The sequence below is a fragment of the Strix aluco genome, unplaced genomic scaffold (assembly GCF_031877795.1).
Source record: "Strix aluco isolate bStrAlu1 unplaced genomic scaffold, bStrAlu1.hap1 HAP1_SCAFFOLD_37, whole genome shotgun sequence".
Classification (NCBI taxonomy): Eukaryota; Metazoa; Chordata; class Aves; order Strigiformes; family Strigidae; genus Strix; species Strix aluco.
Window position 1 is genome coordinate 2,624,935 of NW_027436531.1, and position 22,232 is coordinate 2,647,166.

The following is a 22,232-nucleotide window of genomic DNA, read 5'->3' on the forward strand; positions in this document are numbered from 1 at the left end:
CACCTTCTCTGTGCCTGGGAAGCAGAAGTGTTCACATTGCTTCGCAAGAATTGCTTTTGTGCAGAAAACAGTAACACTTGTTCAGAAGGAAAGAAAGCACAGAGCCCCAGATTTTATGTTGTCCTGGAGAGCTTGCAGAGCACTGGGGAAAGGCAGGCAGAGAATTCCTTGCTAGCACCTTCTCTGTGCCTGGAAAGCAGAAATGTTCACATTGCTTCGCAGAATCGCTTTTGAGCAGAAAACAGTAACACTTGTTCAGAAGGAAAGAAAGCACAGAGCCCCAGATTCTATGTTGTCCTGGAGAGCTTGCAGAGCACTGGGGAAAGGCAGGCAGAGAATTCCTTGCTAGCACCTTCTCTGTGCCTGGGAAGCAGAAATGTTCACATTGCTTCGCAGAATCGCTTTTGTGCAGAAAACAGTAACACTTGTTCAGAAGGAAAGAAAGCACAGAGCCCCAGATTTTATGTTGTCCTGGAGAGCTTGCAGAGCACTGGGGAAAGGCAGGCAGAGAATTCCTTGCTAGCACCTTCTCTGTGCCTGGGAAGCAGAAGTGTTCACATTGCTTCGCAGAATCGCTTTTGTGCAGAAAACAGTAACACTTGTTCAGAAGGAAAGAAAGCACAGAGCCCCAGATTTTATGTTGTCCTGGAGAGCTTGCAGAGCACTGGGGAAAGGCAGGCACAGAATTCCCTGCTAGCACCTTCTCTGTGCCTGGGAAGCAGAAGTGTTCACATTGCTTCGCAAGAATCGCTTTTGTGCAGAAAACACTAACACTTGTTCAGAAGGAAAGAAAGCACAGAGCCCCACATTTTATGTTGTCCTGGAGAGCTTGCAGAGCACTGGGGAAAGGCAGGCAGAGAATTCCCTGCTAGCACCTTCTCTGTGCCTGTTCACATTGCTTCGCAGAATCGCTTTTGTGCAGAAAACAGTAACACTTGTTCAGAAGGAAAGAAAGCACAGAGCCCCAGATTCTATGTTGTCCTGGAGAGCTTGCAGAGCACTGGGGAAAGGCAGGCAGAGAATTCCCTGCTAGCACCTTCTCTGTGCCTGGGAAGCAGAAGTGTTCACATTGCTTCGCAGAATCGCTTTTGTGCAGAAAACAGTAACACTTGTTCAGAACGAAAGAAAGCACAGAGCCCCAGATTTGCTGTTGTCCTGGAGAGCTTGCATAGCACTGGGGAAAGGCAGGCAGAGAATTCCTTGCTAGCACCTTCTCTGTGCCTGGGAAGCAGAAGTGTTCGCATTGCTTCGCAAGAATCGCTTTTGTGCAGAAAACACTAACACTTGTTCAGAAGGAAAGAAAGCACAGAGCCCCAGATTCTATGTTGTCCTGGAGAGCTTGCAGAGCACTGGGGAAAGGCAGGCAGAGAATTCCCTGATAGCACCTTCTCTGTGCCTGGGAAGCAAAAGTGTTCACATTGCTTCGCAAGAATCGCTTTTGTGCAGAAAACAGTAACACTTGTTCAGAAGGAAAGAAAGCACAGAGCCCCAGATTCTATGTTGTCCTGGAGAGCTTGCAGAGCCCTGGGGAAAGGCAGGCAGAGAATTCCCTGCTAGCACCTTCTCTGTGCCTGGGAAGCAGAAGTGTTCACATTGCTTCGCAAGAATCGCTTTTGTGCAGAAAACACTAACACTTGTTCAGAAGGAAAGAAAGCACAGAGCCCCAGATTTTATGTTGTCCTGGAGAGCTTGCAGAGCACTGGGGAAAAGCAGGCAGAGAACTCCCTGCTAGCACCTTCTCTGTGCCTGTTCACATTGCTTCGCAGAATCGCTTTTGTGCAGAAAACAGTAACACTTGTTCAGAAGGAAAGAAAGCACAGAGCCCCAGATTCTATGTTGTCCTGGAGAGCTTGCAGAGCACTGGGGAAAGGCAGGCAGAGAATTCCTTGCTAGCACCTTCTCTGTGCTTGGGAAGCAGAAGTGTTCACATTGCTTCGCAAGAATCGCTTTTGTGCAGAAAACACTAACACTTGTTCAGAAGGAAAGAAAGCACAGAGCCCCAGATTCTATGTTGTCCTGGAGAGCTTGCAGAGCACTGGGGAAAGGCAGGCAGAGAATTCCCTGATAGCTCCTTCTCTGTGCCTGGGAAGCAGAAGTGTTCACATTGCTTCGCAGAATCGCTTTTGTGCAGAAAACACTAACACTTGTTCAGAAGGAAAGAAAGCACAGAGCCCCAGATTCTATGTTGTCCTGGAGAGCTTGCAGAGCACTGGGGAAAGGCAGGCAGAGAATTCCCTGCTAGCACCTTCTCTGTGCCTGGGAAGCAGAAGTGTTCACATTGCTTCGCAGAATCGCTTTTGTGCAGAAAACAGTAACACTTGTTCAGAAGGAAAGAAAGCACAGAGCCCCAGATTTTATGTTGTCCTGGAGAGCTTGCAGAGCACTGGGGAAAGGCAGGCAGAGAATTCCCTGCTAGAACCTTCTCTGTGCCTGGGAAGCAGAAGAGTTCACATTGCTTCGCAAGAATCGCTTTTGTGCAGAAAACAGTAACACTTGTTCAGAAGGAAAGAAAGCACAGAGCCCCAGATTCTATGTTGTCCTGGAGAGCTTGCAGAGCACTGGGGAAAGGCAGGCAGAGAATTCCTTGCTATCACCTTCTCTGTGCCTGGGAAGCAGAAATGTTCACATTGCTTCGCAGAATCGCTTTTGTGCAGAAAACAGTAACACTTGTTCAGAAGGAAAGAAAGCACAGAGCCCCAGATTTTATGTTGTCCTGGAGAGCTTGCAGAGCACTGGGGAAAGGCAGGCAGAGAATTCCTTGCTAGCACCTTCTCTGTGCCTGGGAAGCAGAAGTGTTCACATTGCTTCGCAGAATCGCTTTTGTGCAGAAAACAGTAACACTTGTTCAGAAGGAAAGAAAGCACAGAGCCCCAGATTTTATGTTGTCCTGGAGAGCTTGCAGAGCACTGGGGAAAGGCAGGCAGAGAATTCCCTGCTAGCACCTTCTCTGTGCCTGGGAAGCAGAAGTGTTCACATTGCTTCGCAAGAATCGCTTTTGTGCAGAAAACACTAACACTTGTTCAGAAGGAAAGAAAGCACAGAGCCCCACATTTTATGTTGTCCTGGAGAGCTTGCAGAGCACTGGGGAAAGGCAGGCAGAGAATTCCCTGCTAGCACCTTCTCTGTGCCTGTTCACATTGCTTCGCAGAATCGCTTTTGTGCAGAAAACAGTAACACTTGTTCAGAAGGAAAGAAAGCACAGAGCCCCAGATTCTATGTTGTCCTGGAGAGCTTGCAGAGCACTGGGGAAAGGCAGGCAGAGAATTCCCTGCTAGCACCTTCTCTGTGCCTGGGAAGCAGAAGAGTTCACATTGCTTCGCAAGAATCGCTTTTGTGCAGAAAACAGTAACACTTGTTCAGAAGGAAAGAAAGCACAGAGCCCCAGATTCTATGTTGTCCTGGAGAGCTTGCAGAGCACTGGGGAAAGGCAGGCAGAGAATTCCTTGCTAGCACCTTCTCTGTGCCTGGGAAGCAGGAGTGTTCACATTGCTTCGCAAGAATTGCTTTTGTGCAGAAAACAGTAACACTTGTTCAGAACGAAAGAAAGCACAGAGCCCCAGATTCTATGTTGTCCTGGAGAGCTTGCAGAGCACTGGGGAAAGGCAGGCAGAGAATTCCTTGCTAGCACCTTCTCTGTGCCTGGGAAGCAGAAGTGTTCACATTGCTTCGCAAGAATCGCTTTTGTGCAGAAAACACTAACACTTGTTCAGAAGGAAAGAAAGCACAGAGCCCCAGATTCTATGTTGTCCTGGAGAGCTTGCAGAGCACTGGGGAAAGGCAGGCAGAGAATTCCCTGATAGCACCTTCTCTGTGCCTGGGAAGCAGAAGTGTTCACATTGCTTCGCAGAATCGCTTTTGTGCAGAAAACAGTAACACTTGTTCAGAAGGAAAGAAAGCACAGAGCCCCAGATTTTATGTTGTCCTGGAGAGCTTGCAGAGCACTGGGGAAAGGCAGGCAGAGAATTCCCTGCTAGAACCTTCTCTGTGCCTGGGAAGCAGAAGAGTTCACATTGCTTCGCAAGAATCGCTTTTGTGCAGAAAACAGTAACACTTGTTCGGAAGGAAAGAAAGCACAGAGCCCCAGATTCTATGTTGTCCTGGAGAGCTTGCAGAGCACTGGGGAAAGGCAAGCAGAGAATTCCCTGCTAGCACCTTCTCTGTGCCTGGGAAGCAGAAGTGTTCACATTGCTTCGCAAGAATTGCTTTTGTGCAGAAAACAGTAACACTTGTTCAGAAGGAAAGAAAGCACAGAGCCCCAGATTCTATGTTGTCCTGGAGAGCTTGCAGAGCACTGGGGAAAGGCAGGCAGAGAATTCCCTGCTAGCACCTTCTCTGAGCCTGTTCACAGTTCTTCGCAGAATCGCTTTTGTGCAGAAAACAGTAACACTTGTTCATAAGGAAAGAAAGCACAGAGCCCCAGATTCTATGTTGTCCTGGAGAGCTTGCAGAGCACTGGGGAAAGGCAGGCAGAGAATTCCTTGCTAGCACCTTCTCTGTGCCTGGGAAGCAGAAATGTTCACATTGCTTCGCAGAATCGCTTTTGTGCAGAAAACAGTAACACTTGTTCAGAACGAAAGAAAGCACAGAGCCCCAGATTTGCTGCTGTCCTGGAGAGCTTGCAGAGCACTGGGGAAAGGCAGGCAGAGAATTCCCTGCTAGCACCTTCTCTGTGCCTGGGAAGCAGAAGTGTTCACATTGCTTCGCAGAATCGCTTTTGTGCAGAAAACACTAACACTTGTTCAGAAGGAAAGAAAGCACAGAGCCCCAGATTTTATGTTGTCCTGGAGAGCTTGCAGAGCACTGGGGAAAGGCAGGCAGAGAATTCCTTGCTAGCACCTTCTCTGTGCCTGGGAAGCAGAAGTGTTCACATTGCTTCGCAAGAATCGCTTTTGTGCAGAAAACAGTAACACTTGTTCAGAAGGAAAGAAAGCACAGAGCCCCAGATTTTATGTTGTCCTGGAGAGCTTGCAGAGCACTGGGGAAAGGCAGGCAGAGAATTCCCTGATAGCACCTTCTCTGTGCCTGGGAAGCAGAAGTGTTCACATTGCTTCGCAAGAATCGCTTTTGTGCAGAAAACAGTAACACTTGTTCAGAAGGAAAGAAAGCACAGAGCCCCAGATTCTATGTTGTCCTGGAGAGCTTGCAGAGCCCTGGGGAAAGGCAGGCAGAGAATTCCCTGCTAGCACCTTCTCTGTGCCTGGGAAGCAAAAGTGTTCACATTGCTTCGCAAGAATCGCTTTTGTGCAGAAAACACTAACACTTGTTCAGAAGGAAAGAAAGCACAGAGCCCCAGATTTTATGTTGTCCTGGAGAGCTTGCAGAGCACTGGGGAAAGGCAGGCAGAGAATTCCCTGCTAGCACCTTCTCTGTGCCTGGGAAGCAGAAATGTTCACATTGCTTCGCAAGAATCGCTTTTGTGCAGAAAACAGTAACACTTGTTCAGAAGGAAAGAAAGCACAGAGCCCCAGATTCTATGTTGTCCTGGAGAGCTTGCAGAGCACTGGGGAAAGGCAGGCAGAGAATTCCCTGCTAGCACCTTCTCTGTGCCTGGGAAGCAGAAGTGTTCACATTGCTTCGCAAGAATCGCTTTTGTGCAGAAAACACTAACACTTGTTCAGAAGGAAAGAAAGCACAGAGCCCCAGATTTTATGTTGTCCTGGAGAGCTTGCAGAGCACTGGGGAAAGGCAGGCAGAGAATTCCTTGCTAGCACCTTCTCTGTGCCTGGGAAGCAGAAGTGTTCACATTGCTTCGCAAGAATCGCTTTTGTGCAGAAAACAGTAACACTTGTTCAGAAGGAAAGAAAGCACAGAGCCCCAGATTTTATGTTGTCCTGGAGAGCTTGCAGAGCACTGGGGAAAGGCAGGCAGAGAATTCCCTGCTAGCACCTTCTCTGTGCCTGGGAAGCAGAAGTGTTCACATTGCTTCGCAAGAATCGCTTTTGTGCAGAAAACAGTAACACTTGTTCAGAAGGAAAGAAAGCACAGAGCCCCAGATTCTATGTTGTCCTGGAGAGCTTGCAGAGCCCTGGGGAAAGGCAGGCAGAGAATTCCCTGCTAGCACCTTCTCTGTGCCTGGGAAGCAGAAGTGTTCACATTGCTTCGCAGAATCGCTTTTGTGCAGAAAACAGTAACACTTGTTCAGAAGGAAAGAAAGCACAGAGCCCCAGATTTTATGTTGCCCTGGAGAGCTTGCAGAGCACTGGGGAAAGGCAGGCAGAGAATTCCCTGCTAGCACCTTCTCTGTGCCTGGGAAGCAGAAGTGTTCACATTGCTTCGCAAGAATCGCTTTTGTGCAGAAAACACTAACACTTGTTCAGAAGGAAAGAAAGCACAGAGCCCCACATTTTATGTTGTCCTGGAGAGCTTGCAGAGCACTGGGGAAAGGCAGGCAGAGAATTCCCTGCTAGCACCTTCTCTGTGCCTGTTCACATTGCTTCGCAGAATCGCTTTTGTGCAGAAAACAGTAACACTTGTTCAGAAGGAAAGAAAGCACAGAGCCCCAGATTCTATGTTGTCCTGGAGAGCTTGCAGAGCACTGGGGAAAGGCAGGCAGAGAATTCCCTGCTAGCACCTTCTCTGTGCCTGGGAAGCAGAAGTGTTCACATTGCTTCGCAGAATCGCTTTTGTGCAGAAAACAGTAACACTTGTTCAGAACGAAAGAAAGCACAGAGCCCCAGATTCTATGTTGTCCTGCAGAGCTTGCATAGCACTGGGGAAAGGCAGGCAGAGAATTCCTTGCTAGCACCTTCTCTGTGCCTGGGAAGCAGAAGTGTTCGCATTGCTTCGCAAGAATCGCTTTTGTGCAGAAAACACTAACACTTGTTCAGAAGGAAAGAAAGCACAGAGCCCCAGATTCTATGTTGTCCTGGAGAGCTTGCAGAGCACTGGGGAAAGGCAGGCAGAGAATTCCCTGATAGCACCTTCTCTGTGCCTGGGAAGCAAAAGTGTTCACATTGCTTCGCAAGAATCGCTTTTGTGCAGAAAACAGTAACACTTGTTCAGAAGGAAAGAAAGCACAGAGCCCCAGATTCTATGTTGTCCTGGAGAGCTTGCAGAGCCCTGGGGAAAGGCAGGCAGAGAATTCCCTGCTAGCACCTTCTCTGTGCCTGGGAAGCAAAAGTGTTCACATTGCTTCGCAAGAATCGCTTTTGTGCAGAAAACACTAACACTTGTTCAGAAGGAAAGAAAGCACAGAGCCCCAGATTTTATGTTGTCCTGGAGAGCTTGCAGAGCACTGGGGAAAAGCAGGCAGAGAACTCCCTGCTAGCACCTTCTCTGTGCCTGTTCACATTGCTTCGCAGAATCGCTTTTGTGCAGAAAACAGTAACACTTGTTCAGAAGGAAAGAAAGCACAGAGCCCCAGATTCTATGTTGTCCTGGAGAGCTTGCAGAGCACTGGGGAAAGGCAGGCAGAGAATTCCTTGCTAGCACCTTCTCTGTGCTTGGGAAGCAGAAGTGTTCACATTGCTTCGCAAGAATCGCTTTTGTGCAGAAAACACTAACACTTGTTCAGAAGGAAAGAAAGCACAGAGCCCCAGATTCTATGTTGTCCTGGAGAGCTTGCAGAGCACTGGGGAAAGGCAGGCAGAGAATTCCCTGATAGCTCCTTCTCTGTGCCTGGGAAGCAGAAGTGTTCACATTGCTTCGCAGAATCGCTTTTGTGCAGAAAACAGTAACACTTGTTCAGAAGGAAAGAAAGCACAGAGCCCCAGATTTTATGTTGTCCTGGAGAGCTTGCAGAGCACTGGGGAAAGGCAGGCAGAGAATTCCCTGCTAGAACCTTCTCTGTGCCTGGGAAGCAGAAGAGTTCACATTGCTTCGCAAGAATCGCTTTTGTGCAGAAAACAGTAACACTTGTTCAGAAGGAAAGAAAGCACAGAGCCCCAGATTCTATGTTGTCCTGGAGAGCTTGCAGAGCCCTGGGGAAAGGCAGGCAGAGAATTCCCTGCTAGCACCTTCTCTGTGCCTGGGAAGCAGAAGTGTTCACATTGCTTCGCAAGAATTGCTTTTGTGCAGAAAACAGTAACACTTGTTCAGAAGGAAAGAAAGCACAGAGCCCCAGATTCTATGTTGTCCTGGAGAGCTTGCAGAGCACTGGGGAAAGGCAGGCAGAGAATTCCCTGCTACCACCTTCTCTGTGCCTGGGAAGCAGAAGTGTTCACATTGCTTCGCAAGAATCGCTTTTGTGCAGAAAACACTAACACTTGTTCAGAAGGAAAGAAAGCACAGAGCCCCAGATTTTATGTTGTCCTGGAGAGCTTGCAGAGCACTGGGGAAAGGCAGGCAGAGAATTCCCTGCTAGCACCTTCTCTGAGCCTGTTCACAGTTCTTCGCAGAATCGCTTTTGTGCAGAAAACAGTAACACTTGTTCATAAGGAAAGAAAGCACAGAGCCCCAGATTCTATGTTGTCCTGGAGAGCTTGCAGAGCACTGGGGAAAGGCAGGCAGAGATTTCCTTGCTAGCACCTTCTCTGTGCCTGGGAAGCAGAAATGTTCACATTGCTTCGCAGAATCGCTTTTGTGCAGAAAACAGTAACACTTGTTCAGAACGAAAGAAAGCACAGAGCCCCAGATTTGCTGCTGTCCTGGAGAGCTTGCAGAGCACTGGGGAAAGGCAGGCAGAGAATTCCCTGCTAGAACCTTCTCTGTGCCTGGGAAGCAGAAGTGTTCACATTGCTTCGCAAGAATCGCTTTTGTGCAGAAAACAGTAACACTTGTTCAGAAGGAAAGAAAGCACAGAGCCCCAGATTTTATGTTGTCCTGGAGAGCTTGCAGAGCACTGGGGAAAGGCAGGCAGAGAATTCCCTGCTAGCACCTTCTCTGTGCCTGGGAAGCAGAAGTGTTCACATTGCTTCGCAAGAATCGCTTTTGTGCAGAAAACAGTAACACTTGTTCAGAAGGAAAGAAAGCACAGAGCCCCAGATTTTATGTTGTCCTGGAGAGCTTGCAGAGCACTGGGGAAAGAGAGGCAGAGAATTCCCTGCTAGCACCTTCTCTGTGCCTGGGAAGCAGCAGTGTTCACATTGCTTCGCAAGAATCGCTTTTGTGCAGAAAACAGTAACACTTGTTCAGAAGGAAAGAAAGCACAGAGCCCCAGATTCTATGTTGTCCTGGAGAGCTTGCAGAGCCCTGGGGAAAGGCAGGCAGAGAATTCCCTGCTAGCACCTTCTCTGTGCCTGGGAAGCAAAAGTGTTCACATTGCTTCGCAAGAATCGCTTTTGTGCAGAAAACACTAACACTTGTTCAGAAGGAAAGAAAGCACAGAGCCCCAGATTTTATGTTGTCCTGGAGAGCTTGCAGAGCACTGGGGAAAGAGAGGCAGAGAATTCCCTGCTAGCACCTTCTCTGTGCCTGTTCACATTGCTTCGCAGAATCGCTTTTGTGCAGAAAACAGTAACACTTGTTCAGAACGAAAGAAAGCACAGAGCCCCAGATTCTATGTTGTCCTGGAGAGCTTGCAGAGCACTGGGGAAAGGCAGGCAGAGAATTCCTTGCTAGCACCTTCTCTGTGCCTGGGAAGCAGAAGTGTTCACATTGCTTCGCAAGAATCGCTTTTGTGCAGAAAACACTAACACTTGTTCAGAAGGAAAGAAAGCACAGAGCCCCAGATTCTATGTTGTCCTGGAGAGCTTGCAGAGCACTGGGGAAAGGCAGGCAGAGAATTCCCTGCTAGCACCTTCTCTGTGCCTGGGAAGCAGAAGTGTTCACATTGCTTCGCAGAATCGCTTTTGTGCAGAAAACAGTAACACTTGTTCAGAAGGAAAGAAAGCACAGAGCCCCAGATTCTATGTTGTCCTGGAGAGCTTGCAGAGCCCTGGGGAAAGGCAGGCAGAGAATTCCCTGCTAGCACCTTCTCTGTGCCTGGGAAGCAGGAGTGTTCACATTGCTTCGCAAGAATTGCTTTTGTGCAGAAAACAGTAACACTTGTTCAGAACGAAAGAAAGCACAGAGCCCCAGATTCTATGTTGTCCTGGAGAGCTTGCAGAGCACTGGGGAAAGGCAGGCAGAGAATTCCTTGCTAGCACCTTCTCTGTGCCTGGGAAGCAGAAGTGTTCACATTGCTTCGCAAGAATCGCTTTTGTGCAGAAAACACTAACACTTGTTCAGAAGGAAAGAAAGCACAGAGCCCCAGATTCTATGTTGTCCTGGAGAGCTTGCAGAGCACTGGGGAAAGGCAGGCAGAGATTTCCTTGCTAGCACCTTCTCTGTGCCTGGGAAGCAGAAATGTTCACATTGCTTCGCAGAATCGCTTTTGTGCAGAAAACAGTAACACTTGTTCAGAACGAAAGAAAGCACAGAGCCCCAGATTTGCTGCTGTCCTGGAGAGCTTGCAGAGCACTGGGGAAAGGCAGGCAGAGAATTCCCTGCTAGAACCTTCTCTGTGCCTGGGAAGCAGAAGTGTTCACATTGCTTCGCAAGAATCGCTTTTGTGCAGAGAACAGTAACACTTGTTCAGAAGGAAAGAAAGCACAGAGCCCCAGATTTTATGTTGTCCTGGAGAGCTTGCAGAGCACTGGGGAAAGGCAGGCAGAGAATTCCCTGCTAGCACCTTCTCTGTGCCTGGGAAGCAGAAGTGTTCACATTGCTTCGCAAGAATCGCTTTTGTGCAGAAAACAGTAACACTTGTTCAGAACGAAAGAAAGCACAGAGCCCCAGATTTTATGTTGTCCTGGAGAGCTTGCAGAGCACTGGGGAAAGAGAGGCAGAGAATTCCCTGCTAGCACCTTCTCTGTGCCTGGGAAGCAGCAGTGTTCACATTGCTTCGCAAGAATCGCTTTTGTGCAGAAAACAGTAACACTTGTTCAGAAGGAAAGAAAGCACAGAGCCCCAGATTCTATGTTGTCCTGGAGAGCTTGCAGAGCCCTGGGGAAAGGCAGGCAGAGAATTCCCTGCTAGCACCTTCTCTGTGCCTGGGAAGCAAAAGTGTTCACATTGCTTCGCAAGAATCGCTTTTGTGCAGAAAACACTAACACTTGTTCAGAAGGAAAGAAAGCACAGAGCCCCAGATTTTATGTTGTCCTGGAGAGCTTGCAGAGCACTGGGGAAAGAGAGGCAGAGAATTCCCTGCTAGCACCTTCTCTGTGCCTGTTCACATTGCTTCGCAGAATCGCTTTTGTGCAGAAAACAGTAACACTTGTTCAGAACGAAAGAAAGCACAGAGCCCCAGATTCTATGTTGTCCTGGAGAGCTTGCAGAGCACTGGGGAAAGGCAGGCAGAGAATTCCTTGCTAGCACCTTCTCTGTGCCTGGGAAGCAGAAGTGTTCACATTGCTTCGCAAGAATCGCTTTTGTGCAGAAAACACTAACACTTGTTCAGAAGGAAAGAAAGCACAGAGCCCCAGATTCTATGTTGTCCTGGAGAGCTTGCAGAGCACTGGGGAAAGGCAGGCAGAGAATTCCCTGCTAGCACCTTCTCTGTGCCTGGGAAGCAGAAGTGTTCACATTGCTTCGCAGAATCGCTTTTGTGCAGAAAACAGTAACACTTGTTCAGAAGGAAAGAAAGCACAGAGCCCCAGATTCTATGTTGTCCTGGAGAGCTTGCAGAGCCCTGGGGAAAGGCAGGCAGAGAATTCCCTGCTAGCACCTTCTCTGTGCCTGGGAAGCAGGAGTGTTCACATTGCTTCGCAAGAATTGCTTTTGTGCAGAAAACAGTAACACTTGTTCAGAACGAAAGAAAGCACAGAGCCCCAGATTCTATGTTGTCCTGGAGAGCTTGCAGAGCACTGGGGAAAGGCAGGCAGAGAATTCCTTGCTAGCACCTTCTCTGTGCCTGGGAAGCAGAAGTGTTCACATTGCTTCGCAAGAATCGCTTTTGTGCAGAAAACAGTAACACTTGTTCATAAGGAAAGAAAGCACAGAGCCCCAGATTCTATGTTGTCCTGGAGAGCTTGCAGAGCACTGGGGAAAGGCAGGCAGAGATTTCCTTGCTAGCACCTTCTCTGTGCCTGGGAAGCAGAAATGTTCACATTGCTTCGCAGAATCGCTTTTGTGCAGAAAACAGTAACACTTGTTCAGAACGAAAGAAAGCACAGAGCCCCAGATTTGCTGCTGTCCTGGAGAGCTTGCAGAGCACTGGGGAAAGGCAGGCAGAGAATTCCCTGCTAGAACCTTCTCTGTGCCTGGGAAGCAGAAGTGTTCACATTGCTTCGCAAGAATCGCTTTTGTGCAGAAAACAGTAACACTTGTTCAGAAGGAAAGAAAGCACAGAGCCCCAGATTTTATGTTGTCCTGGAGAGCTTGCAGAGCACTGGGGAAAGGCAGGCAGAGAATTCCCTGCTAGCACCTTCTCTGTGCCTGGGAAGCAGAAGTGTTCACATTGCTTCGCAAGAATCGCTTTTGTGCAGAAAACAGTAACACTTGTTCAGAACGAAAGAAAGCACAGAGCCCCAGATTTTATGTTGTCCTGGAGAGCTTGCAGAGCACTGGGGAAAGAGAGGCAGAGAATTCCCTGCTAGCACCTTCTCTGTGCCTGGGAAGCAGCAGTGTTCACATTGCTTCGCAAGAATCGCTTTTGTGCAGAAAACAGTAACACTTGTTCAGAAGGAAAGAAAGCACAGAGCCCCAGATTCTATGTTGTCCTGGAGAGCTTGCAGAGCCCTGGGGAAAGGCAGGCAGAGAATTCCTTGCTAGCACCTTCTCTGTGCCTGGGAAGCAAAAGTGTTCACATTGCTTCGCAAGAATCGCTTTTGTGCAGAAAACACTAACACTTGTTCAGAAGGAAAGAAAGCACAGAGCCCCAGATTTTATGTTGTCCTGGAGAGCTTGCAGAGCACTGGGGAAAGAGAGGCAGAGAATTCCCTGCTAGCACCTTCTCTGTGCCTGTTCACATTGCTTCGCAGAATCGCTTTTGTGCAGAAAACAGTAACACTTGTTCAGAACGAAAGAAAGCACAGAGCCCCAGATTCTATGTTGTCCTGGAGAGCTTGCAGAGCACTGGGGAAAGGCAGGCAGAGAATTCCTTGCTAGCACCTTCTCTGTGCCTGGGAAGCAGAAGTGTTCACATTGCTTCGCAAGAATCGCTTTTGTGCAGAAAACACTAACACTTGTTCAGAAGGAAAGAAAGCACAGAGCCCCAGATTCTATGTTGTCCTGGAGAGCTTGCAGAGCACTGGGGAAAGGCAGGCAGAGAATTCCCTGATAGCACCTTCTCTGTGCCTGGGAAGCAGAAGTGTTCACATTGCTTCGCAGAATCGCTTTTGTGCAGAAAACAGTAACACTTGTTCAGAAGGAAAGAAAGCACAGAGCCCCAGATTTTATGTTGTCCTGGAGAGCTTGCAGAGCACTGGGGAAAGGCAGGCAGAGAATTCCCTGCTAGAACCTTCTCTGTGCCTGGGAAGCAGAAGAGTTCACATTGCTTCGCAAGAATCGCTTTTGTGCAGAAAACAGTAACACTTGTTCGGAAGGAAAGAAAGCACAGAGCCCCAGATTCTATGTTGTCCTGGAGAGCTTGCAGAGCACTGGGGAAAGGCAAGCAGAGAATTCCCTGCTAGCACCTTCTCTGTGCCTGGGAAGCAGAAGTGTTCACATTGCTTCGCAAGAATTGCTTTTGTGCAGAAAACAGTAACACTTGTTCAGAAGGAAAGAAAGCACAGAGCCCCAGATTCTATGTTGTCCTGGAGAGCTTGCAGAGCACTGGGGAAAGGCAGGCAGAGAATTCCCTGCTAGCACCTTCTCTGAGCCTGTTCACAGTTCTTCGCAGAATCGCTTTTGTGCAGAAAACAGTAACACTTGTTCATAAGGAAAGAAAGCACAGAGCCCCAGATTCTATGTTGTCCTGGAGAGCTTGCAGAGCACTGGGGAAAGGCAGGCAGAGAATTCCTTGCTAGCACCTTCTCTGTGCCTGGGAAGCAGAAATGTTCACATTGCTTCGCAGAATCGCTTTTGTGCAGAAAACAGTAACACTTGTTCAGAACGAAAGAAAGCACAGAGCCCCAGATTTGCTGCTGTCCTGGAGAGCTTGCAGAGCACTGGGGAAAGGCAGGCAGAGAATTCCCTGCTAGCACCTTCTCTGTGCCTGGGAAGCAGAAGTGTTCACATTGCTTCGCAGAATCGCTTTTGTGCAGAAAACACTAACACTTGTTCAGAAGGAAAGAAAGCACAGAGCCCCAGATTTTATGTTGTCCTGGAGAGCTTGCAGAGCACTGGGGAAAGGCAGGCAGAGAATTCCCTGCTAGCACCTTCTCTGTGCCTGGGAAGCAGAAGTGTTCACATTGCTTCGCAAGAATCGCTTTTGTGCAGAAAACAGTAACACTTGTTCAGAACGAAAGAAAGCACAGAGCCCCAGATTTTATGTTGTCCTGGAGAGCTTGCAGAGCACTGGGGAAAGAGAGGCAGAGAATTCCCTGCTAGCACCTTCTCTGTGCCTGGGAAGCAGCAGTGTTCACATTGCTTCGCAAGAATCGCTTTTGTGCAGAAAACAGTAACACTTGTTCAGAAGGAAAGAAAGCACAGAGCCCCAGATTCTATGTTGTCCTGGAGAGCTTGCAGAGCCCTGGGGAAAGGCAGGCAGAGAATTCCCTGCTAGCACCTTCTCTGTGCCTGGGAAGCAAAAGTGTTCACATTGCTTCGCAAGAATCGCTTTTGTGCAGAAAACACTAACACTTGTTCAGAAGGAAAGAAAGCACAGAGCCCCAGATTTTATGTTGTCCTGGAGAGCTTGCAGAGCACTGGGGAAAGAGAGGCAGAGAATTCCCTGCTAGCACCTTCTCTGTGCCTGTTCACATTGCTTCGCAGAATCGCTTTTGTGCAGAAAACAGTAACACTTGTTCAGAACGAAAGAAAGCACAGAGCCCCAGATTCTATGTTGTCCTGGAGAGCTTGCAGAGCACTGGGGAAAGGCAGGCAGAGAATTCCTTGCTAGCACCTTCTCTGTGCCTGGGAAGCAGAAGTGTTCACATTGCTTCGCAAGAATCACTTTTGTGCAGAAAACACTAACACTTGTTCAGAAGGAAAGAAAGCACAGAGCCCCAGATTCTATGTTGTCCTGGAGAGCTTGCAGAGCACTGGGGAAAGGCAGGCAGAGAATTCCCTGCTAGCACCTTCTCTGTGCCTGGGAAGCAGAAGTGTTCACATTGCTTCGCAGAATCGCTTTTGTGCAGAAAACAGTAACACTTGTTCAGAAGGAAAGAAAGCACAGAGCCCCAGATTCTATGTTGTCCTGGAGAGCTTGCAGAGCCCTGGGGAAAGGCAGGCAGAGAATTCCCTGCTAGCACCTTCTCTGTGCCTGGGAAGCAGAAGAGTTCACATTGCTTCGCAAGAATCGCTTTTGTGCAGAAAACAGTAACACTTGTTCAGAAGGAAAGAAAGCACAGAGCCCCAGATTCTATGTTGTCCTGGAGAGCTTGCAGAGCACTGGGGAAAGGCAGGCAGAGAATTCCTTGCTAGCACCTTCTCTGTGCCTGGGAAGCAGGAGTGTTCACATTGCTTCGCAAGAATTGCTTTTGTGCAGAAAACAGTAACACTTGTTCAGAACGAAAGAAAGCACAGAGCCCCAGATTCTATGTTGTCCTGGAGAGCTTGCAGAGCACTGGGGAAAGGCAGGCAGAGAATTCCTTGCTAGCACCTTCTCTGTGCCTGGGAAGCAGAAGTGTTCACATTGCTTCGCAAGAATCGCTTTTGTGCAGAAAACACTAACACTTGTTCAGAAGGAAAGAAAGCACAGAGCCCCAGATTCTATGTTGTCCTGGAGAGCTTGCAGAGCACTGGGGAAAGGCAGGCAGAGAATTCCCTGATAGCACCTTCTCTGTGCCTGGGAAGCAGAAGTGTTCACATTGCTTCGCAGAATCGCTTTTGTGCAGAAAACAGTAACACTTGTTCAGAAGGAAAGAAAGCACAGAGCCCCAGATTTTATGTTGTCCTGGAGAGCTTGCAGAGCACTGGGGAAAGGCAGGCAGAGAATTCCCTGCTAGAACCTTCTCTGTGCCTGGGAAGCAGAAGAGTTCACATTGCTTCGCAAGAATCGCTTTTGTGCAGAAAACAGTAACACTTGTTCGGAAGGAAAGAAAGCACAGAGCCCCAGATTCTATGTTGTCCTGGAGAGCTTGCAGAGCACTGGGGAAAGGCAAGCAGAGAATTCCCTGCTAGCACCTTCTCTGTGCCTGGGAAGCAGAAGTGTTCACATTGCTTCGCAAGAATTGCTTTTGTGCAGAAAACAGTAACACTTGTTCAGAAGGAAAGAAAGCACAGAGCCCCAGATTCTATGTTGTCCTGGAGAGCTTGCAGAGCACTGGGGAAAGGCAGGCAGAGAATTCCCTGCTAGCACCTTCTCTGAGCCTGTTCACAGTTCTTCGCAGAATCGCTTTTGTGCAGAAAACAGTAACACTTGTTCAGAACGAAAGAAAGCACAGAGCCCCAGATTCTATGTTGTCCTGGAGAGCTTGCAGAGCACTGGGGAAAGGCAGGCAGAGAATTCCTTGCTAGCACCTTCTCTGTGCCTGGGAAGCAGAAATGTTCACATTGCTTCGCAAGAATCGCTTTTGTGCAGAAAACAGTAACACTTGTTCAGAACGAAAGAAAGCACAGAGCCCCAGATTTGCTGCTGTCCTGGAGAGCTTGCAGAGCACTGGGGAAAGGCAGGCAGAGAATTCCCTGCTAGCACCTTCTCTGTGCCTGGGAAGCAGAAGTGTTCACATTGCTTCGCAAGAATCGCTTTTGTGCAGAAAACAGTAACACTTGTTCAGAAGGAAAGAAAGCACAGAGCCCCAGATTTTATGTTGTCCTGGAGAGCTTGCAGAGCACTGGGGAAAGGCAGGCAGAGAATTCCTTGCTAGCACCTTCTCTGTGCCTGGGAAGCAGAAGTGTTCACATTGCTTCGCAAGAATCGCTTTTGTGCAGAAAACAGTAACACTTGTTCAGAACGAAAGAAAGCACAGAGCCCCAGATTTTATGTTGTCCTGGAGAGCTTGCAGAGCACTGGGGAAAGGCAGGCAGAGAATTCCCTGCTAGCACCTTCTCTGTGCCTGGGAAGCAGAAGTGTTCACATTGCTTCGCAAGAATCGCTTTTGTGCAGAAAACAGTAACACTTGTTCAGAAGGAAAGAAAGCACAGAGCCCCAGATTCTATGTTGTCCTGGAGAGCTTGCAGAGCCCTGGGGAAAGGCAGGCAGAGAATTCCCTGCTAGCACCTTCTCTGTGCCTGGGAAGCAAAAGTGTTCACATTGCTTCGCAAGAATCGCTTTTGTGCAGAAAACACTAACACTTGTTCAGAAGGAAAGAAAGCACAGAGCCCCAGATTTTATGTTGTCCTGGAGAGCTTGCAGAGCACTGGGGAAAGAGAGGCAGAGAATTCCCTGCTAGCACCTTCTCTGTGCCTGATCACATTGCTTCGCAGAATCGCTTTTGTGCAGAAAACAGTAACACTTGTTCAGAACGAAAGAAAGCACAGAGCCCCAGATTCTATGTTGTCCTGGAGAGCTTGCAGAGCACTGGGGAAAGGCAGGCAGAGAATTCCTTGCTAGCACCTTCTCTGTGCCTGGGAAGCAGAAGTGTTTACATTGCTTCGCAAGAATCGCTTTTGTGCAGAAAACACTAACACTTGTTCAGAAGGAAAGAAAGCACAGAGCCCCAGATTCTATGTTGTCCTGGAGAGCTTGCAGAGCACTGGGGAAAGGCAGGCAGAGAATTCCCTGCTAGCACCTTCTCTGTGCCTGGGAAGCAGAAGTGTTCACATTGCTTCGCAGAATCGCTTTTGTGCAGAAAACAGTAACACTTGTTCAGAAGGAAAGAAAGCACAGAGCCCCAGATTTTATGTTGTCCTGGAGAGCTTGCAGAACACTGGGGAAAGGCAGGCAGAGAATTCCCTGCTAGAACCTTCTCTGTGCCTGGGAAGCAGAGGAGTTCACATTGCTTCGCAAGAATCGCTTTTGTGCAGAAAACAGTAACACTTGTTCAGAAGGAAAGAAAGCACAGAGCCCCAGATTCTATGTTGTCCTGGAGAGCTTGCAGAGCCCTGGGGAAAGGCAGGCAGAGAATTCCCTGCTAGCACCTTCTCTGTGCCTGGGAAGCAGAAGTGTTCACATTGCTTCGCAAGAATCGCTTTTGTGCAGAAAACAGTAACACTTGTTCAGAAGGAAAGAAAGCACAGAGCCCCAGATTTTATGTTGTCCTGGAGAGCTTGCAGAGCACTGGGGAAAGGCAGGCAGAGAATTCCCTGCTAGCACCTTCTCTGTGCCTGTTCACATTGCTTCGCAGAATCGCTTTTGTGCAGAAAACAGTAACACTTGTTCAGAAGGAAAGAAAGCACAGAGCCCCAGATTTTATGTTGTCCTGGAGAGCTTGCAGAGCACTGGGGAAAGAGAGGCAGAGAATTCCCTGCTAGCACCTTCTCTGTGCCTGTTCACATTGCTTCGCAGAATCGCTTTTGTGCAGAAAACAGTAACACTTGTTCAGAACGAAAGAAAGCACAGAGCCCCAGATTTTATGTTGTCCTGGAGAGCTTGCAGAGCACTGGGGAAAGGCAGGCAGAGAATTCCTTGCTAGCACCTTCTCTGAGCCTGTTCACAGTTCTTCGCAGAATCGCTTTTGTGCAGAAAACAGTAACACTTGTTCATAAGGAAAGAAAGCACAGAGCCCCAGATTCTATGTTGTCCTGGAGAGCTTGCAGAGCACTGGGGAAAGGCAGGCAGAGAATTCCTTGCTAGCACCTTCTCTGTGCCTGGGAAGCAGAAATGTTCACATTGCTTCGCAGAATCGCTTTTGTGCAGAAAACAGTAACACTTGTTCAGAACGAAAGAAAGCACAGAGCCCCAGATTTGCTGCTGTCCTGGAGAGCTTGCAGAGCACTGGGGAAAGGCAGGCAGAGAATTCCCTGCTAGCACCTTCTCTGTGCCTGGGAAGCAGAAGTGTTCACATTGCTTCGCAAGAATCGCTTTTGTGCAGAAACCAGTAACACTTGTTCAGAAGGAAAGAAAGCACAGAGCCCCAGATTTTATGTTGTCCTGGAGAGCTTGCAGAGCACTGGGGAAAGGCAGGCAGAGAATTCCTTGCTAGCACCTTCTCTGTGCCTGGGAAGCAGAAGTGTTCACATTGCTTCGCAAGAATCGCTTTTGTGCAGAAAACAGTAACACTTGTTCAGAACGAAAGAAAGCACAGAGCCCCAGATTTTATGTTGTCCTGGAGAGCTTGCAGAGCACTGGGGAAAGGCAGGCAGAGAATTCCCTGCTAGCACCTTCTCTGTGCCTGGGAAGCAGAAGTGTTCACATTGCTTCGCAAGAATCGCTTTTGTGCAGAAAACACTAACACTTGTTCAGAAGGAAAGAAAGCACAGAGCCCCAGATTCTATGTTGTCCTGGAGAGCTTGCAGAGCACTGGGGAAAGGCAGGCAGAGAATTCCCTGCTAGCACCTTCTCTGTGCCTGGGAAGCAAAAGTGTTCACATTGCTTCGCAAGAATCGCTTTTGTGCAGAAAACAGTAACACTTGTTCAGAAGGAAAGAAAGCACAGAGCCCCAGATTTTATGTTGTCCTGGAGAGCTTGCAGAGCACTGGGGAAAGAGAGGCAGAGAATTCCCTGCTAGCACCTTCTCTGTGCCTGATCACATTGCTTCGCAGAATCGCTTTTGTGCAGAAAACAGTAACACTTGTTCAGAACGAAAGAAAGCACAGAGCCCCAGATTCTATGTTGTCCTGGAGAGCTTGCAGAGCACTGGGGAAAGGCAGGCAGAGAATTCCTTGCTAGCACCTTCTCTGTGCCTGGGAAGCAGAAGTGTTCACATTGCTTCGCAAGAATCGCTTTTGTGCAGAAAACACTAACACTTGTTCAGAAGGAAAGAAAGCACAGAGCCCCAGATTCTATGTTGTCCTGGAGAGCTTGCAGAGCACTGGGGAAAGGCAGGCAGAGAATTCCCTGATAGCACCTTCTCTGTGCCTGGGAAGCAGAAGTGTTCACATTGCTTCGCAGAATCGCTTTTGTGCAGAAAACAGTAACACTTGTTCAGAAGGAAAGAAAGCACAGAGCCCCAGATTTTATGTTGTCCTGCAGAGCTTGCAGAGCACTGGGGAAAGGCAGGCAGAGAATTCCCTGCTAGAACCTTCTCTGTGCCTGGGAAGCAGAAGAGTTCACATTGCTTCGCAAGAATCGCTTTTGTGCAGAAAACAGTAACACTTGTTCAGAAGGAAAGAAAGCACAGAGCCCCAGATTCTATGTTGTCCTGGAGAGCTTGCAGAGCACTGGGGAAAGGCAGGCAGAGAATTCCCTGCTAGCACCTTCTCTGTGCCTGGGAAGCAGAAGTGTTCACATTGCTTCGCAAGAATCGCTTTTGTGCAGAAAACACTAACACTTGTTCAGAAGGAAAGAAAGCACAGAGCCCCAGATTCTATGTTGTCCTGGAGAGCTTGCAGAGCACTGGGGAAAGGCAGGCAGAGAATTCCTTGCTAGCACCTTCTCTGTGCCTGGGAAGCAGAAATGTTCACATTGCTTCGCAGAATCGCTTTTGTGCAGAAAACAGTAACACTTGTTCAGAACGAAAGAAAGCACAGAGCCCCAGATTTGCTGCTGTCCTGGAGAGCTTGCAGAGCACTGGGGAAAGGCAGGCAGAGAATTCCCTGCTAGCACCTTCTCTGTGCCTGGGAAGCAGAAGTGTTCACATTGCTTCGCAAGAATCGCTTTTGTGCAGAAAACAGTAACACTTGTTCAGAAGGAAAGAAAGCACAGAGCCCCAGATTTTATGTTGTCCTGGAGAGCTTGCAGAGCACTGGGGAAAGGCAGGCAGAGAATTCCCTGCTAGCACCTTCTCTGTGCCTGTTCACATTGCTTCGCAGAATCGCTTTTGTGCAGAAAACAGTAACACTTGTTCAGAACGAAAGAAAGCACAGAGCCCCAGATTTTATGTTGTCCTGGAGAGCTTGCAGAGCACTGGGGAAAGAGAGGCAGAGAATTCCCTGCTAGCACCTTCTCTGTGCCTGTTCACATTGCTTCGCAGAATCGCTTTTGTGCAGAAAACAGTAACACTTGTTCAGAACGAAAGAAAGCACAGAGCCCCAGATTCTATGTTGTCCTGGAGAGCTTGCAGAGCACTGGGGAAAGGCAGGCAGAGAATTCCCTGCTAGAACCTTCTCTGTGCCTGGGAAGCAGAAGTGTTCACATTGCTTCGCAAGAATCGCTTTTGTGCAGAAAACAGTAACACTTGTTCGGAAGGAAAGAAAGCACAGAGCCCCAGATTCTATGTTGTCCTGGAGAGCTTGCAGAGCACTGGGGAAAGGCAGGCAGAGAATTCCCTGCTAGCACCTTCTCTGTGCCTGGGAAGCAGAAGTGTTCACATTGCTTCGCAAGAATCGCTTTTGTGCAGAAAACACTAACACTTGTTCAGAAGGAAAGAAAGCACAGAGCCCCAGATTCTATGTTGTCCTGGAGAGCTTGCAGAGCACTGGGGAAAGGCAGGCAGAGAATTCCCTGCTAGCACCTTCTCTGAGCCTGTTCACAGTTCTTCGCAGAATCGCTTTTGTGCAGAAAACAGTAACACTTGTTCATAAGGAAAGAAAGCACAGAGCCCCAGATTCTATGTTGTCCTGGAGAGCTTGCAGAGCACTGGGGAAAGGCAGGCAGAGAATTCCTTGCTAGCACCTTCTCTGTGCCTGGGAAGCAGAAATGTTCACATTGCTTCGCAGAATCGCTTTTGTGCAGAAAACAGTAACACTTGTTCAGAACGAAAGAAAGCACAGAGCCCCAGATTTGCTGCTGTCCTGGAGAGCTTGCAGAGCACTGGGGAAAGGCAGGCAGAGAATTCCCTGCTAGCACCTTCTCTGTGCCTGGGAAGCAGAAGTGTTCACATTGCTTCGCAAGAATCGCTTTTGTGCAGAAAACAGTAACACTTGTTCAGAAGGAAAGAAAGCACAGAGCCCCAGATTTTATGTTGTCCTGGAGAGCTTGCAGAGCACTGGGGAAAGGCAGGCAGAGAATTCCTTGCTAGCACCTTCTCTGTGCCTGGGAAGCATAAGTGTTCACATTGCTTCGCAAGAATCGCTTTTGTGCAGAAAACACTAACACTTGTTCAGAAGGAAAGAAAGCACAGAGCCCCAGATTCTATGTTGTCCTGGAGAGCTTGCAGAGCACTGGGGAAAGGCAGGCAGAGAATTCCCTGATAGCACCTTCTCTGTGCCTGGGAAGCAGAAGTGTTCACATTGCTTCGCAGAATCGCTTTTGTGCAGAAAACAGTAACACTTGTTCAGAAGGAAAGAAAGCACAGAGCCCCAGATTCTATGTTGTCCTGGAGAGCTTGCAGAGCACTGGGGAAAGGCAG